We start from the raw sequence: 16,247 nt of genomic DNA on the forward strand, positions 1-16,247 counted from the left end.
CCCCTGGTATTCACCAAGCCCTATAAGGGTAGTTTCCACCATCACCTGGCCTGCAGGACTGCTAGCTTAACTAGGGTGGGAGTAGGCCTGAGGGCTTGGCAGGATGTGACCTGGTCTTCCTTTGAAAATAACACTTGATGGGGCTGGAGAGATGGCTCAGAGGTTAAGAGTACTGGCTGCTCTTCCAGAGTTCAATTCCCAGCACCCACATGGTGGCTCACAACCATCTGTAGTGAGATCTGATGCCCTCTTCTAAATAAATAAATAATCTTTAAAAAAAGAAAGAAAGAAAATAACACTTGAGGGCTTTAATAAAGCTGGGCAGCAGCCACCTGCCTGTCTTCCCAGGGACCCGTCTTTTGTCTCTTCACCTAGACAGTGTGCTGAGTCAACCCTCACACCCCTTCCCATGTACACCTTATTCAACAGCAGCAAACAGCAGTTGGATCGGACGGGACAGTCATTCTGGTCAGGGCCTGCTGTCCCCCATTACCTGGGACAAGTCCTTGTTCTCCAAGGGTAGTGGGTACTCTAGTTCCACAGCCTAGATTGTCAGCTTTTTCAGACTGGAACCCTTTTTCTAGAAGTACACAGCAGAACAGGATTTGGGGTAACTTGTTTGGTTAGAAACAATACTCTCCCTAGGACATTGGGCAGCCCCAGCCTGGAATTAGGGTCTTTAGAAGGATGGAGGCCTGACTGCATGTCCCCTGTGGAGCTGAAATGCCTGGGCAATTCTGTCACCTGGGCAAGGCTGCCTCCAAGGTAAGGTAGACCCTAAAGATCTGCCGCACACCGCAGCCCTTCCCAGGGGTCCCCTCCAACTGCTCCCGGAGCCAGCATGTTTGTCTGTTTTGGTAGTGACCTCAGAGGGACATCTTAGAAGGACTCTTCTACCTGACAGCCGACAGGAAAGGCCCCTGGAGTTCCTGTCCCCTCAGGCTGCCCTAAGTAACATAGCCAAGCCTCTACCCAGTGGGCTTTTCCCAGCTGCTAGAGGTGTCAGACATCTGCCTAGGGGTTGGAGGCATCTGGGTCCCCACACCCTTGCCCAGAGTTCCATGGTTACTGTGCCTCTCACCGGTGTCACAACCAGCCAGTTTGCCATGGCTCTTGAGGGAGCCCTTTTAGGGACTGCCATAGTACCAGGCTGATGCTCCTCAGTGAGTTGAACCCTAATGACCTCCAGGAGGCGCACTTAAGCTGTGGCCCACTCTTCAGGATCATGGGGCCATCTCAGCTAGATTACTGCCTGCCTGCAATGTTCTGAGGAGTTCCAGGTGTCTAGCTCAGGCAGGGACTAGAGGAACAGCCACTAGGCTGTTACTTCTCAGGACAGCCTGGTTTAGAAGGGTGAAGATAGGCCACTGTGGACTCGGGGAGGGGGTGGCACTCCAAGGCTATGGGGGCACCACCAGGATCGGAAAGTCTGCCCTCCCTTAGTTGGCACCCTGGGAAGGTAATTTGGACACAGGTAGAGACTGCATGAGGGGTTCTAGTGTTTATGTTTAGGTCAGGATCCCACCACGCTGAGTATGCCAAGCTCTGTAGTGGCAGTTCCCACGGTTGCCTGGCCTGCAGGACTACCTGAACCAGGGTGGGAACAGGCCTGAGGGCTTGACACGGTCTTGGTTGTCAATCTGGCAGCATTTAGACTCCCCCGGGAACACCACGAGCTTGTCTGTTTTCAGAAGATTAACTGAAGTGAGCAGACCCAGCGTGAATATAGGCGCATCATCCCATCAGCTGGGGGCCCATGAACAAAAGCAGACTATCAGAATCTGCTTCCGACCACAGATGCAGTGTGACCAGCTCGCCGCCTCATTGTCATGCTCTCCCCTTGTCATACCTTCCCACCATGAACCAAAATAAACCCACCCTTCCTTTGGTTGGTCTAAATCGGGTATTTTATCACAGCAATGAGAAAAGTAACTAATAGTGTCCTCATTATAAAAGGGACCTTAGAGAATCTCCTTACCTCTCCACTATATGAGGCTGCAGCAAGATGACCAGCTATGAACCGGCCCACTGGGTCTCCAAGACCTTGCTTTAGCACTGGCAACCTCCAGGAGTGTTAGATACATTTCTGCCGTTTATAAGCCATCTGGTATGTCAGGCAACCCTGGTGGGAGCAACAGGCTTCCCGGGAGAGCTGAGGCATCTCAGCAGGGCTTGTCTTCCATGGCGTCCAGGGCCACACGGTGCCTGCTGTGCAGTCTGTACCTTCCATGGCAGGAAGGGATAAGGGTGGACCTGGCAGATCCAGAAGGGCAGGTTGGGTGTGTTTGTATGAGAATGTCTCCTTCCTAGGAGACTTTGGCCATTCTACCAGCCCAGCTCCTTCCCAGTACTTCCTGCTCCTGAGCAGTGGGGAAACCGCCTCCCTAGGCTGTGTGCCGCTCAGTCCTGACGGTACCTCTCCGTCCTTTCTCGCCCCTCCTTTCTCCCGGGCTCAGTCAATCTTGAGGGTCCAGAGCCTCTAGGGTGAGTACGGAGTCCTGGTCCTGAGAGCACGTGGTCATGGAGGGGCAGCATGGATTAGGAAGCTCAATGGGTTGGGGTGGATTGGTCAGAGCCTTGGGCATCATTATAGGCCAGCCAGTAGGTGCCATGCTCTGTCACTGTCCTCTGGTGAGTCCCCTCTCCTTTCTCCCTCCCTCCCTCTCCCTAGCTCCTCTTCTTCCCCCTCACCCCTTCCCATTTATAAACATGCCTTACTAATCTACAAAGCGTATGCCTCTCTTGGTTTTTCCTGTCTTTTTTATCCTGATATTAGCCAGATTTAAGCCAGGTTTGCCTCCCTATGAAATGAATGGAAGAATCATTTTGTTCTTGGAAACACACTGCAGCCTCTGGACCCACCACAAAGCTCTGTGTGGAGCTGCTCTGGCGGGTTGTTTTTTTTTTTTTCCCCTGCTTTGGTAGGGCACGCTGACTGGCCTTGCTGGCAGAGATCACTTTCTACATATACCCCATGGTGCTTCAACCACACCTGCAGCTTTGAGTCGCCCACTTGGCGCTGAACTCCCCTGGCCTTTCCTATGTCCTCTGAGAGCACCCACATAGACAGTGATGTCTCAGGTCTGGGCTGGGGACACATGGCCTGTTGGCCCTGCATCTCAGCGCACATAGGTGTGAGGCTCAGTCAAGGGTGTGTGCAGTCCCCCGCCCCCCCCCCACACACACACCCAGACCAGGGCTCAGGCTAGGCTCCTGGGATACTTGCTCCTTTGCAGCTGGCCAGGAGTCCACCTACCAGGAAAGTGTGCCTAGCTTCGGGGGCTGCTGGGCCAGGGACCAGTGTTTGTGCTCTGTGGGTGCCCAGGGCCTGGGTAGGTGTCATGTTAGGACACTGGTATTTGAACCTATAACTCTGCATCCTAGTTGATCTGTGCTTGTCCCTCATTCTCCAGGCCCAGCAAGGATGCTGAGCAGGAGGGTCACTCACTTCACACCACATCTTTATCTCCTAACCTCACTTCATCCTGAAGACACCAGAATGTATATGTTGGTTGACAGGCACACTGCCCATCCCAGTGTCTTAGATGTGGCCGAGATGTCCAACACCCCCACCTTGGAGCCCCTGATCCTTTAGGGAGGACCATCTACACCCAGGTAGCCTCGGCATCTAGAAAATGAGATGACAGATGAACATACAGTGTGGCAGTGGATCCGCTGGGGGCAGAGCATGGGCTAGACACCCTCAGGGATGGGCCTGCAATGTGGAGAGAGGAGTTGGGAGAACAGCACTCAGATCAGGCTGGAGAGTCAGACAAAGGCTTTATGGGACTTAAGGACTTGAATCTTAACCACATGGGCAATAGGAAGTTGCCCACAGGGCTGTGTGAGTTCTCTCTGGCTGAAGTCTTGTGGACCTCTAGAAGGCTGTGTAGCCATGTGGGTAGCGCCTGGGTTGAGTGGGAGCCATAGAGTCAAAAGAGGCCATGATCCAGTGTGGTCAGGAAACCAGTGAGATGTGTTGTCTGCTACGGCACTAGGACCATCCGTCCCTAGGTCACCCTAAGGAGAAGCAGTACCTTCCTCTCCGGTCTAGCTAGGGTTGTCCTAATTTCTCTCAGCAATATTTTACAGCTTTGAGAACACAGGCTTCACACTTATCCCTTAATGTTTCAGTGTCCACAAGTAGTATTGTAGTTTTAGCTTCTAATTGTTTATTACTATATAGAGAAACATTGTTTTGACCTGTTACTAGAGAGCACTATAATTTTCTAATTCACGTAGTAGTTTTAAGTCTCTCCTTTTTTTCCCCTGGTAAACACTTACAGCTTCCGCATGCACATTTCAACCCTGGTGACAATACTGTTATTCTTTTCAGCATCCCCCTCCCTCCTGCCCTTGTGCTCTCTGGCCGGAGCCCCCGGTGCTAACCTGATAGCAGTGGCCAGAGCTGCTCTGTTTCTGAGTACGGAGGAAAATTTTAGCCCCTCCTTGTCTCATGTGAGGTTTCCTGTTGGTTGTCTGCGGATGTCCTTTATCATGCATGCGGAGCATTCTTCCAGTCCTAGAGTGCTAAGGGTTTCATCTATCAGGAATTTTGTCAGATATATTTTCTGCATTTTTTGAGAGGACTATATACATTTTTTCCTATTCATATTTTTCCAGTGATGAATTCCATTGGCAGATGTACTGACTTTAAAACTAACCTTACGCCTCTAGGGTACTAGTTAATGGTGTGTGATCAGTTTATATATTGCTGGGTTTAATTTGCTGGGGTTTAGGGGAGGATTTCCATGTCCATGTTCATGTGGGACACTGGTCTGTTGTAGAGGATGCTCCTCGGACTGTTCCTCCGAGACACTCTTTAAGTAGTTAAGATTCAATTCACTTTATCTTTAAATGAAGGATGGACCTCACCAAGGACACTATCAAGCTGGGGTGTTTTCTTTGTGGAAAGGTTTTAAATTATGAACTCAAGAAATTTAATGAACATAAGCTATTCTATTTTGTATTTCTGATTCTAACTTTGACAAAGGGGTGACTTTTAATAATTTTATCCATTTTATCAAAGTTATCCAATGTATTTGGCTAAAGTTATTAATACCCCTTTTTAGCCTCCTAATGTTGGAAGTCTCTCAAGTCTTTTTTCTCATATTAGTGATTTGTACTTATTTTTGCAATTTACCTTTACAGATGACTTTTTTTTTTTTTTTTTTGAGACAAAAGTCTCACTAAGTTGTGTAGGATGCCGTTGAAATTGCTGTAGGCCAGACAGGCCTTGAACTCATGACCTTCTTCCTTAGTCCCCAGATGAGCTGGGGTTACAGGCCCAAACCACTAGTCCCAGCTTATAACCAGCTTTTAAAATTTTATTTTCTAAGCCAGGTAGCAGTGGCACACACCTTTAATCCCAGCACTTGGGAGGCAGAGCCAGGTGGATCTCTGTGAGTTCGAGGCCAGCCTGGTCTACAGAGCAAGATCCAGGACAGGTACCAAAACTACTCAGAGAAACTCTGTCTCAAAAAAACAAAAAAAAAATTATTTTCTAAGCTGAGTGATGGTGGCACACACATTTAATGCCAGAATTTGAGAGGTAGAGGAAGGTGGATTTCTATGCATATGAGGCCAGCCTGGTCTATAGAGCAGATAGCCAGAGCTACATCAAGAAACTATCTCAACAATTTTTTTTCCTGTTTTTGTTCTAACACATTAAATTCCCATTCCTTCCTTCTACTTGTTTGGGTTATTTGTTCTTTTCCCGGGCTCTTTTTTAAAGATTTATTTATTTATTTTGTATGCTCTGTTCTGCCTGCATGCCAGAAGAGGGCACTAGATCTCATTACATGTGATTACTGGGAATTGAACTCCGGACCTCTGGAAGAGCAGTCGGTGCTCTTAACCTCTGAACCACCTCTCCAGCCCTCAAAGTATTTTCAACGCTTTTTCAGTTATCACTGTTCTTTGGATGTTTCTAAATGTGTTTTTTGGGGAGCATTTCAAGTTAAAATTTAAAAAATATTAATGTTTTGGTTTTTCTGAGACAGGGTCTCACTATGTAGCCCAGGCTAGTCTTAGAATTATAGCCATCCCCCTGCCTCAGCCTCACATGTACTGGGATAGCAAACATGTACCATCACACCCAGCTTTTTGAGGCTTTCTTTAGATACTCTTTGTTACTGACTTATTGTTAAGTTTTATTATATTTAAGGAACATACACTGTATAACTTAAAAGCCTTTTTAAAAAGACTGTGTGTGCACATGTGTGTGTATGCACGCATACATGTGTATATGTATGTGTATGAATGCATGGATTTGGGTTTCCATGGAGGCCAGAACATCAGATTCCCCTGGTGCTGGAGGCACAAGCAGTCATGAGCCACCCAACATGGGAGGTGAAATAATTCGGGTCTAACGAAAGAACAGTATCTGCTCTTAACCACCAAACCATCTCTCCAGCTCCACTTAAAGCCTTTTCAATGGTTTTGGTTTAGTTTTTTGAGACAAGCACTTGTATGTTGCCCAGGTGGCCTTGAACTTGTGATCCTTTTGGCTTAGCTTCTAAGAGCTCTGGGGATTATAGGCATATCCCACAAAACCTGACTTAGAGCCTTCCAGTTTTACAGAAATTTGCCTTACAGCCTGACATGTGGCCTGTTTTGGAGAATGTTCTATATACATTTGAAGATAATCCTTGTCCTGCTCATCGTGCTGTGGCTAGATGTGGTGTCCTATAAACTCCATTTAGGACATGTCAGTTGGCACCCCAATGTAGCATGTCCTGACTGATTTTTGGGTTGCTTATTCTGAGTTCCTGCGAATGAAATTAAGTCTCAGTGCTGGTCTCTTTGGCATTAGAAACCCATCCCAGCTTTCTTACAGTTCGTCTTATAACCTCTCCATTATTTTACATTGCTTTTCTTTTCTTTTTCTTTTTCTTTTTTTCTTCTTTTTGTTTTTGTTGTTGTTGTGTTGTTTTGTTTTTCAAGACAGGGTTTCTCCATGTAGTTTTGGTGCCTGTCCTGGAACTCGCTCTGTAGCCCAGGCTGGCCTCGAACTCACAGAGATCCGCCTGGCTCTGCCTCCCGAGTGCTGGGATTAAAGGCATGCACCACTACTGCCCAGCACTTCCTGGTTTTTAAGTCCACTGTGATAATCTTTGTTTTTATTTTATTTTTATGGGGCCGTATGTCTGTGTGCAGGTGAACATATACCATGCACACATGCAGAGGTCAGAGGGCACATCTTAGGCATCAGTTCTCTTCTTTCCCGTTTCTGAGGCAGCAGCTCTCTCTTGTTTCTGCACTGCATGCTCCAGGCTGGCTGACCCACCAGCTTCTGGGCGTCTCTGCTGTCTGCACCGTCTTCCACCGCCCAAAACAGTCCTAGGGTTACAGCTGTGTGCCACTGCATTTGGCTTTTTACCTGGCTTCCAGGGTAGGACCCAGGTCATCCAGCTTTCGTGGCAAGTGCTCTTACTTGCTAAGCATTCCTGTTTAGCTTTGCTTTTTGACTGGATTGTTTATGCCAGGCTACGCTTAAGCAAATGTTGATTTCATTTGATTTGAAGTGATCGTCTTTGTTTTCCGTTCATCTCCGCTACCCCATGCCCTCTCCCGCCTGTGCCTCCCTATTTTGGATTGTTGGCACCTTGTTTTCTATTCCAGTTATCGCCTCCATTATGTGATCTTACCTTTTTGTTTTCTTTTCAGTGATTATTACAGGTTTTATCACGTGCATATTTAACTTATTGATTAATTGGACGTAGGGAAGAGGTAAGGAAGGAAGATTGAAAAACCAGAGAGATCACTCTCTGAGGTGGCAAATTTTAGGGAGACTTAGTGTTAAGGGTGATGAAAGGGATGGGTGATGATGTCTTCTGGGCACAAACTGATTTGAAAGTACTTTGGAGGCATCCGAGAGAAAATACCCGTTAGCCAGGGTCCATCCAGGCTGGCAGTGTGGGGTCATGAGCATAGGGAATGGTGAGATCAGTAAGAGTGGGAGAATCTGCTTGTGGGGCACGTGTGCTATGACAAGGCCCAGGGTCAAGATGAGCTCAGGAGGAGACAGTGGGAGTGAGAGAGGAAAGCTCAGAGTAAGAGAGGGCAAGGTGGCATGTGTGTCTTGGCTACCACAAGAGGAAGTGGCTTTGTGGTGGTGTGGGTCAGGCCAGTGTGAAGGCTTCAGGGAAATTAGAGGTTTTCAGGGCAATGTGCAAGAGACCCTACAAGATCGTTTTAAGTTCTATCCCTAATTTTTCCAGTGGGTAAATGGGGGTTCATTTATATTATCCAGAATTTCACTAAAATAATTTATCAAAAAATCTCCTGAGTGAGGCCACATTAACTTTGCTTGATGCTGCTTGCAGGAGAAGCAAGATAGTGTCCACCAGGTGCATACTGAGGTCTGGTGAGTCCACAGGGACCTTAAGGACTGATGTTTGGGTGACTGCATGATCCAGTCCACGTTTCAGTGCTGAGGGGTTGAGGAAATGGACCTTGAGAATGACGATGGGTTCTTGTCTGCTTTGTGCAACCAGCTCAGCCTGCCCTACCACAAGTAGTGAAGAGTCCGTTTGGACGAACCTTTATTGGGGCTCCATAGTGGTAAATGGAAGAGATGTCTCCAGGACTGACCCCAGAGAGTAGAAACAGTGCTGCATAATAGAGCCAGAGAAGGGGAGCGTTATGTTTGTGTAGAGCTTTCAAACCCACCATCACCACCCCGTGTGTCAGTCATAAGCCTGGAGTGTGCACCAATCAGGAGCAAACAAGGAAGTTCTCCCTGAGTCCCTCCAGTGAAAGGGTGAGCGGAGTCACTGAGACGCTAATCAAGGCTTTTCATGGCCAAAATATAGACACCCTGAGCAATTACAGGCTGCTGGAGGAGTCGTGATTGGAGCAAGGCCCCCGAAGTAGAAGACATGGCTGCAGCAGCCATAGTTACAGCGTGTTTCTAGCTGACATTTCCTCAGAGTGTCCACCAAGGGTTCACAGCCACTGTGCTACCCTCATGACAGTCCAGCCTGACTCCTTGATCAACTCTAGGCAGGTGGCGTTTATTTATTTTGCAGTATTGAAAGTTGAACCCCAGGCTTCCCACATGCTAGGGAAGCACTCTGCTATCTTCATAGACATCCATATGTGCTTACAATATAGACCTGTCATGGAATGACGTTCTTAACAGAGCTGAGGGTGGTGGCTTCTCACCTATAATCCTAGTACCTGGGAGGTGAAGGCAGGAGGATTGTCATGAGTCCAAGGCATTCTGGACTTTCTTATGCGTTCCAAGGTAGCCTGGGCCACAGAGTGAGACTGTCAGAAGCAACAGGGATGGAGACATAGGCCATGCTGTCACTTGTAGCAGCTTGGGGAGTTCAGGGACCTAAATGCAGGTGACACCAGATCATTGGCTCTGATGCACAAAAGAACTTCAGGGCAAGCCAGTATCTCATAGCTGTGGGGCTTTCTAGAAACAGAAAGGTGCTAAGGGGAAAAGGACATGTCTAGAAGCATGAGTGTGGCCTTCTTGAGGAGCTGCAGTTTATTAAAAGACACTTTTAACAGAGTTTTAAGTGCATGGTTAGGAGGATGAGAGGTCCAGAGAAGATAAAACACACCCAAGTATGACTACTCAAGAGAAAGTCACAATGAAGTATCTGAGGAGCAGCCATGTATAGTATTTTGGTGACTTTCAAATGACATTCCAAAGGGCTGCTAAGCAGTTATTTTTCTTTCTCCCTAGCTTTTAATAAATGGGATTGTGTGGTTGATCCAAAGGTGCCTTGGGGTGGGATTACAAGATGGGGAGATAAAGGTGGGAGCCACTAGGGTCACACAAGGGCAGTAGGACATGTCCTTTCACCGTAAATGGGGCTGGGGGGGGGGTTTCCTGGAAAGTCGCAGGGGAGGAAGGAAGGTCTTCAGCGGATGCTCACTATGTTAGAATTCTTGATTTTCAGGTGAGGAGAGGCTTCAAGCAGACTGTACATTTCCCTGCCTTTCTATCTTACCTCAAGACCTTGTCTCCAAATATCCAAAGCAAAACAAAAACATAAGGCCATTCTCAGCAGCACATTGCCTGCCCCTTGGCCGAACACCTCAGGAGGAGTTTTGTCTTGGATTTGCCTCTGGACCCCACTTGGTGCCCGCCCCCACTCCCCATCAGCCCACTGCTACCCGTGCGTCTCCAGGGCTCGCACAGCCTCTTGTGTCCCACGGCCTTTGTCAGCCAGGAAGCCTGAGCTGGTCATCCGTCAGTCTCTGGCTCTCCTGGGCCATGAGTCTTCCCCACTGTACAGTGTAGATTTGGAGCTACAGGTATAGAATCGGGCACCCAAATGAGCCACCCAGCCCTGAGTCCTGAGGAGGCTTCTGTTCACTAGATGATTCTAGACCATGTCAGGTTGATAGCCAATATGGGAGGGTGTCTTTTTTTAATTTGTTTAGTTTGGGGTTTGGTTTTGATTTTCAAGACAGGGTTTTTCTGTATAGCCCTGATTTACTAGAACTCATTCTGTAGAACAGGCTGGCCTTGAACTCAGAGACCCACCTGCCTGTGCCTCCCAAGTGCTGGGATTAAAGGTGTGCGCCACCACCATCCAGCAGAGCCAATATTAGTTGTTACACATAGGAAACCCACAAGTCCACCATACCCATGTTGGTGGTGATCAAACCATGACCAATATTACTTCTCTGCCTTCCATCTACCAGCTCAGATTATTTCAATCAGTTCACCAACAAAAAGCCCAGAATGAGAAAAGAGAAGGAATTCTAAAAACACATGACTCTAACAACCACCACTACCCTGGCCGGGAGAGGATCACCTCTGTTTGTGGCAGGGTCAAAAGAGGCAGGGATCAAGTCCCATCATTTCCATAGTTGAACCAGGACCAGAGGGCTTGGCTGCAGGCCAGAATCTTCTATCTATGTGATCGTTCAGGCTTGATCCATAGCAGCTGTGAGACTGGCCCAGCAGGCCCTCTGAGGAAAGATGCCTCCATGCATGTGCCCCAGAATGGGCTTCGGCCAGCTCACTGCTGTCTCCGGGTGAGCCAGTGCGGGGCCGTCTCCTTGGGGCAGGTTGTGCTCACTTCATGTCAGCCCTCTCCTAGCTTAAATGCTCTTCCATGGCCTCTCCCCACATCTGCTGCCATCCTCAGCCTTTCTCTTCCCCTTCCAGGGCCATCCAAAGGCCAGGGCCTCTTGATGGTCCCTTAGCAGGGAGACCTGCCCCATCGGTATGCTTAACTGGTTCTTGCTTCGGGTCCTCAGGGCCAACGGCGATGAGGAGCTGGCAGTTTCTTCCTTCTCATCTGCCTCCTGTGAGATGTGACAGAGGCTTAGTTGTGACTGGTGTCCTGGTCGCCCATCTTGATGCAGCAACTCCGTGGAGACTAGAGAATCCACTCGGTTCACTGCTGACGGGCTTTCTAAAAGTCTCACCGGGGAGGGCGGCTTCCTTGCCCAACCCAGCCTGCCCCTTAGCTCATGACTCTGTTTGTTTTGTTTGTCTCTTGCCCTGGAAACTCCCACCACCCCCAACTGGTCCTGCTCCTGTACTTGCATCCCTACTTAGTGTCTGATGCCCACCACTCTCCTGAGATGCCCACCACTCAGGAGATGCCCACCCCTCTCCTGAGATGCCCACCCCTCTCCTGAGATGCCCACCCCTCTCCTGAGATGCCCACCACTCTCCTGAGATGCCCACCACTCTCCTGAGATGCCCACCACTCTCCTGAGATGCCCACCACTCTCCTGAGATGCCCACCACTCTCCTGAGATGCCCACCACTCTCCTGAGATGCCCACCACTCTCCTGAGATGCCCACCACTCTCCTGAGATGCCCACCACTCTCCTGAGATGCCCACCACTCTCCTGAGATGCCCACCACTCAGGAGATGTCCACCACTCTCCTGAGATGCCCACCACTCTCCTGAGATGCCCACCACTCTCCTGAGATGCCCACCACTCTCCTGAGATGCCCACCACTCTCCTGAGATGCCCACCACTCTCCTGAGATGCCCACCACTCTCCTGAGATGCCCACCACTCTCCTGAGATGCCCACCACCCTCCTGAGATGCCCACCACTCTCCTGAGATGCCCACCACTCTCCTGAGATGCCCACCACTCTCCTGAGATGCCCACCACTCTCCTAAGATGCCCACCACTCTCCTGAGATGCCCACCACTCTCCTGAGATGCCCACCACTCTCCTGAGATGCCCACCACTTTCCTAACAACTTCCAGGCAGCTCTAGATGCCCAAGCAGACTCCGGTGTTACTCGATTCCTGGAAAGACCGTGTAGTAGAAAGAGTGGTTGGATCTTTCTATGATGCAGTTACTGACGACCCTCACGTGGCCAGCAGCCTCCCTGGCTCCTAGTACCCCTGCCATTAAGGGGTGGGCCTTCCTTATGTCTCACAGCAGATAACACAGTACACTGTCATTTCTGAGCTTAGGTGAAGACACTGTGGCCTCTGCCGAGGATGCCTCCCCTCTCTGCTTGCTGTCTCTGAGAGGAACCAATTGCCGCATTGTACAGTCCCACAGTGTGCAACTGCTGTGAGAGACTTGGATGTTCAGGTGCCCCGGAGGTCCCTCTCTATGGGCAAGGGGAGCTTGAGGCTTCATCCTGTAACCATAAACCTGTTGTTATTTGACACTCAAAATACCAGTGGCTTACGGGCATGATGGAACAAGGCAATGGGTTTATTTGGAAAGTCAGCAAACTAGATACAGATTATCAACATCTTGTCCCAGGGCTGCAGGCACTGCCTTACTAAGAGTCATGGGAGTTTATCAGATAGATGGGCAATACAGTTAGAGATGTCACATGGTCAGATCTGACGTGCTGGCTGGCGGGGGTTCTTTAAAATCTAAAGAAAAGCTGTTAATAAGAAAGTTACTAGGTCTATTTCCTAGGAGCAGTCCATTCTGCAGTGGTTGGCAAAAATATAGAAGCTGTGTTTCCTCCAGAGAACAGGAGGGTGTAGACTACTCTCCCTGGAAAGACAAAGGGACACATCACATCACACTGTTTTAAACAGCTGGCTGCTTCTGCAGCAAAGATAAATGGGTTCATTTATTGTTTCTCTGCCTTAGGGAAAGTCCAGCAGCCAGCAAAAAAAGTGACCCAGCAGACAGTCCCATAGAAAGTGCAGTGGGTCCCCTGCCTGCTGAGCCTTCAGATGAGACCCAGAGGCCCTGGACTGCCTGAGCCCTGACTCCTGATCCATAGAAACTGGTGGATAATATCTTTGTTGTCTTCAACTGCTTGCTTAGGGGTAATTTTCGTGTGTGAGTGTAGCAACATGACTGCCATGAAAAACACCAGTGCTGATGCCTGCTTCATCCATTGGTCACAGTCTGCAAACCGTTCTCTCGATTCTTTTCTCTTTCATTGACTAGCTGCAGTGTGTATACAGAAGTCTTTGAAGCCCCTGGGTCACGCTGATGCACTTTGTGTGGGAAGGGCAGGATAAAGGTGTAGGTCCTCGTTTTCATAGACTGACTTTCAAAACAAACTGTTTCTTAGCATCTTATGAAGTGGATAATGGGTTTTCAAAGGGTGATCACAGACTTATGGATTTAAACATGTGTCTTCATTAAACGCACCCTGCTGATAGCCACACTACCCCTTCTTTATGCAGTGCAGCCGATCTGGGTCGATGTCCGAGTCAGTCCCCATGAGCATTACCTTTGCCATGTTTGTGGCCTTGGTTCTCTAGCACGAAAAGACCTTCCGAGTTCATCTTACACTCTTTCCATCTCAGGCTACCTTTTAGAAGAGTTTCTCTCGCTCCACCGAGACCGAGGTGTGGACTTTAGGGGAACTTGTCACTATTTGGTTAAGCCTTTGTGTCTAGGCTTTGTTAGTAGACAGAACTAAGAAATAGTTTGATTATTTTTAAGATAAGTATAAACAGGCACTTTTCGTTCAAATTCATATCCGTACAATGTCTACTTAACGTCATACATGATTATTCCACCCCAATACACAGCAGTACTCAGTCATTCGATTCTTTCATCCCCAGACACACAGTGCTAGGTAACAGAGCTGTGTCAACTATGGTTGCTGAAAATAGTGCAGATTTGTGTAATATTTGTTCAGTTTTTTGGATTGTATTGATAAGGAGGCAAAACAGCATTTTAAATATTTGGAAATGATTATTGAAAAGAGCATTTTTCGGTCATTCTCCTTGCAAGCAGGCTGAAATGACTGGGTTTCAAGATCCCTTGTAAGAGTGGGAGGGTTATGTTATCTACTGATACCACAAGTCAGCTAGTTTTGGTTTGCTTTTACTGCTAAGAATTCTTAAAATTTAGTTTTGGAAGGCCTGGTGATACACACCTTTAACCCTAGCCGTCTGGTAGAGGCAAATGGATCTCTGAGTTCCAGGGTGGCTTAGGTTTTTACAGAGTTCCAGGGCAACCAGAGCTACACAGTGAGACCCTGTTTCAAACAAAACAAAACAGCAGCAACAATGAAACCACAGGGCTGAAGAGATGGCTCAGAGGTTAAAGCACTTGCTCTTCCAGAGGACAGAGTTTGGACTTGAGCACTAGTGCTGAGTGGCTCACAAGTTTGTTTGCTTCCATGAGGACCAGCCTTGGGACTCGAAGGGAATCCATGGAGTCAGCATACTACGACCTTTTTATCTGAGGAGTAAGGGGAAAGATGCTCACACACTCTTGATGGCTTCCTCCTTCTGCAATCTTTATTCTGTGTTCTCTATTCTCTTATCTTATCCGGAAATGTTCCTTCTGTCTCTCTTGATGTTTTCCTTCTAACTCTCTTTATTTTTTCCCTTACAGATTATTTGCCCCAGCAAAATCTTTCAAGCAATCTAAAAATTACAATGTGGTTACATTCTGTTTTTCAAGTGAATGACTATGATTGAATACAAGTAAGAAACATGTTTTTCATTTCCCTTACATGATTTGACATTTAACGTATTACAGGTGAAAAACAAGTTGTCCCAAGAACCCACATACATCCATACCCAAGCAACTTGTTATAAATTAACAGAGTATGAGCAAGAAAGGTATTCTTCTCAGCCAGTTCTTTTACTGGCAGGCTGCATTTTGTGGTTACAAAGAAAGAACCAATCATTTTATTATTTATCTTGAAGGGTAATCTTTTTTTTTTTTTTTTGGTTTTTCGAGACAGGGTTTCTCTTGTGTAGCTTTGCGCCTTTCCTGGAACTCACTTGGTAGCCCAGGCTGGCCTCGAACTCACAGAGGTCTGCTTGCCTCTGCCTCCCGAGTGCTGGGATTAAAGGCGTATGCCACCACTGCCCGGCTTGAAGGGTAATCTTATAAGGAATCACAAACCTCAACTTTTATACATGAAAAACAGTCAGCTTTACTTTAAATCTTTAGGGTACATACCTACTCACCAATAGTTTTTTTATATCAGGAGCCCGAGGGAAGAAATGGGTACAAGGAATTAATCATCATCTTTCATCACCAGCCAATCCTCGAAAGGAACGTACATCAGGTAGGAATAACGGGGCTGCTTTGGCTGCTTTGTCTTTTGATCCCCAACCTCAAAGCTATTATCCAAACATCGAATCTAACCCAAATTTATTTTAAGGCTTTGTTTCCACCGTGATGAACACCAAAATCAGTGAATGCATCTTTCAACATCAAGATTAAAAGAATGCAAGCCAGCCTGGCTCCTGGGATTCATTTGTTTTCCTTAATCATTAACCTGAACTGCGATCTATGCAGCTCCTGAGGTAAAACTCATAGGCCCTGGCTGTGTGACACTTCCTTTTATTTATTTTCAATCATCAAAACTCTATTTAAACTAATATCATTATTATCAATTAGACAGTACAGTTTAGGGAGAAATCATCTTCATAATAACCCACAGGTAAAAATGCCCAGTAGAACAGGATGTTTCCATGATATAAACACACTACATTACAGGCAGTGGGGATCTCCCCACACTCATTCACACCATGCCAGATGCCAGAGAAAGATGGCAGCAGCAAACATGTGAAGGCACAGCAGAGGCAAAAGACACTCTGGGGGCTGGGGTCTCTTTGCATACATAAATAGAAATAATAAATCTTTTAAAAGTAGTTTAATTTGGCAATTTCACTGACATGCATACATCTCTAAGGTGTGTGCACTAATAATGTCTGGCTTCTGTCCCTGTCTCTTCACCCCATTTACCCTCTGGCTAATAACATCATCAAAGCCAATCTATATCATTTTTTATTATATATAATTTATATATGAAATATAAATAAGATATTTCATGTATAAAAACACAAGA

This window comes from Peromyscus leucopus, chromosome 13 (genome assembly GCF_004664715.2).
Source record: "Peromyscus leucopus breed LL Stock chromosome 13, UCI_PerLeu_2.1, whole genome shotgun sequence".
In the NCBI taxonomy this organism is placed as follows: Eukaryota; Metazoa; Chordata; class Mammalia; order Rodentia; family Cricetidae; genus Peromyscus; species Peromyscus leucopus.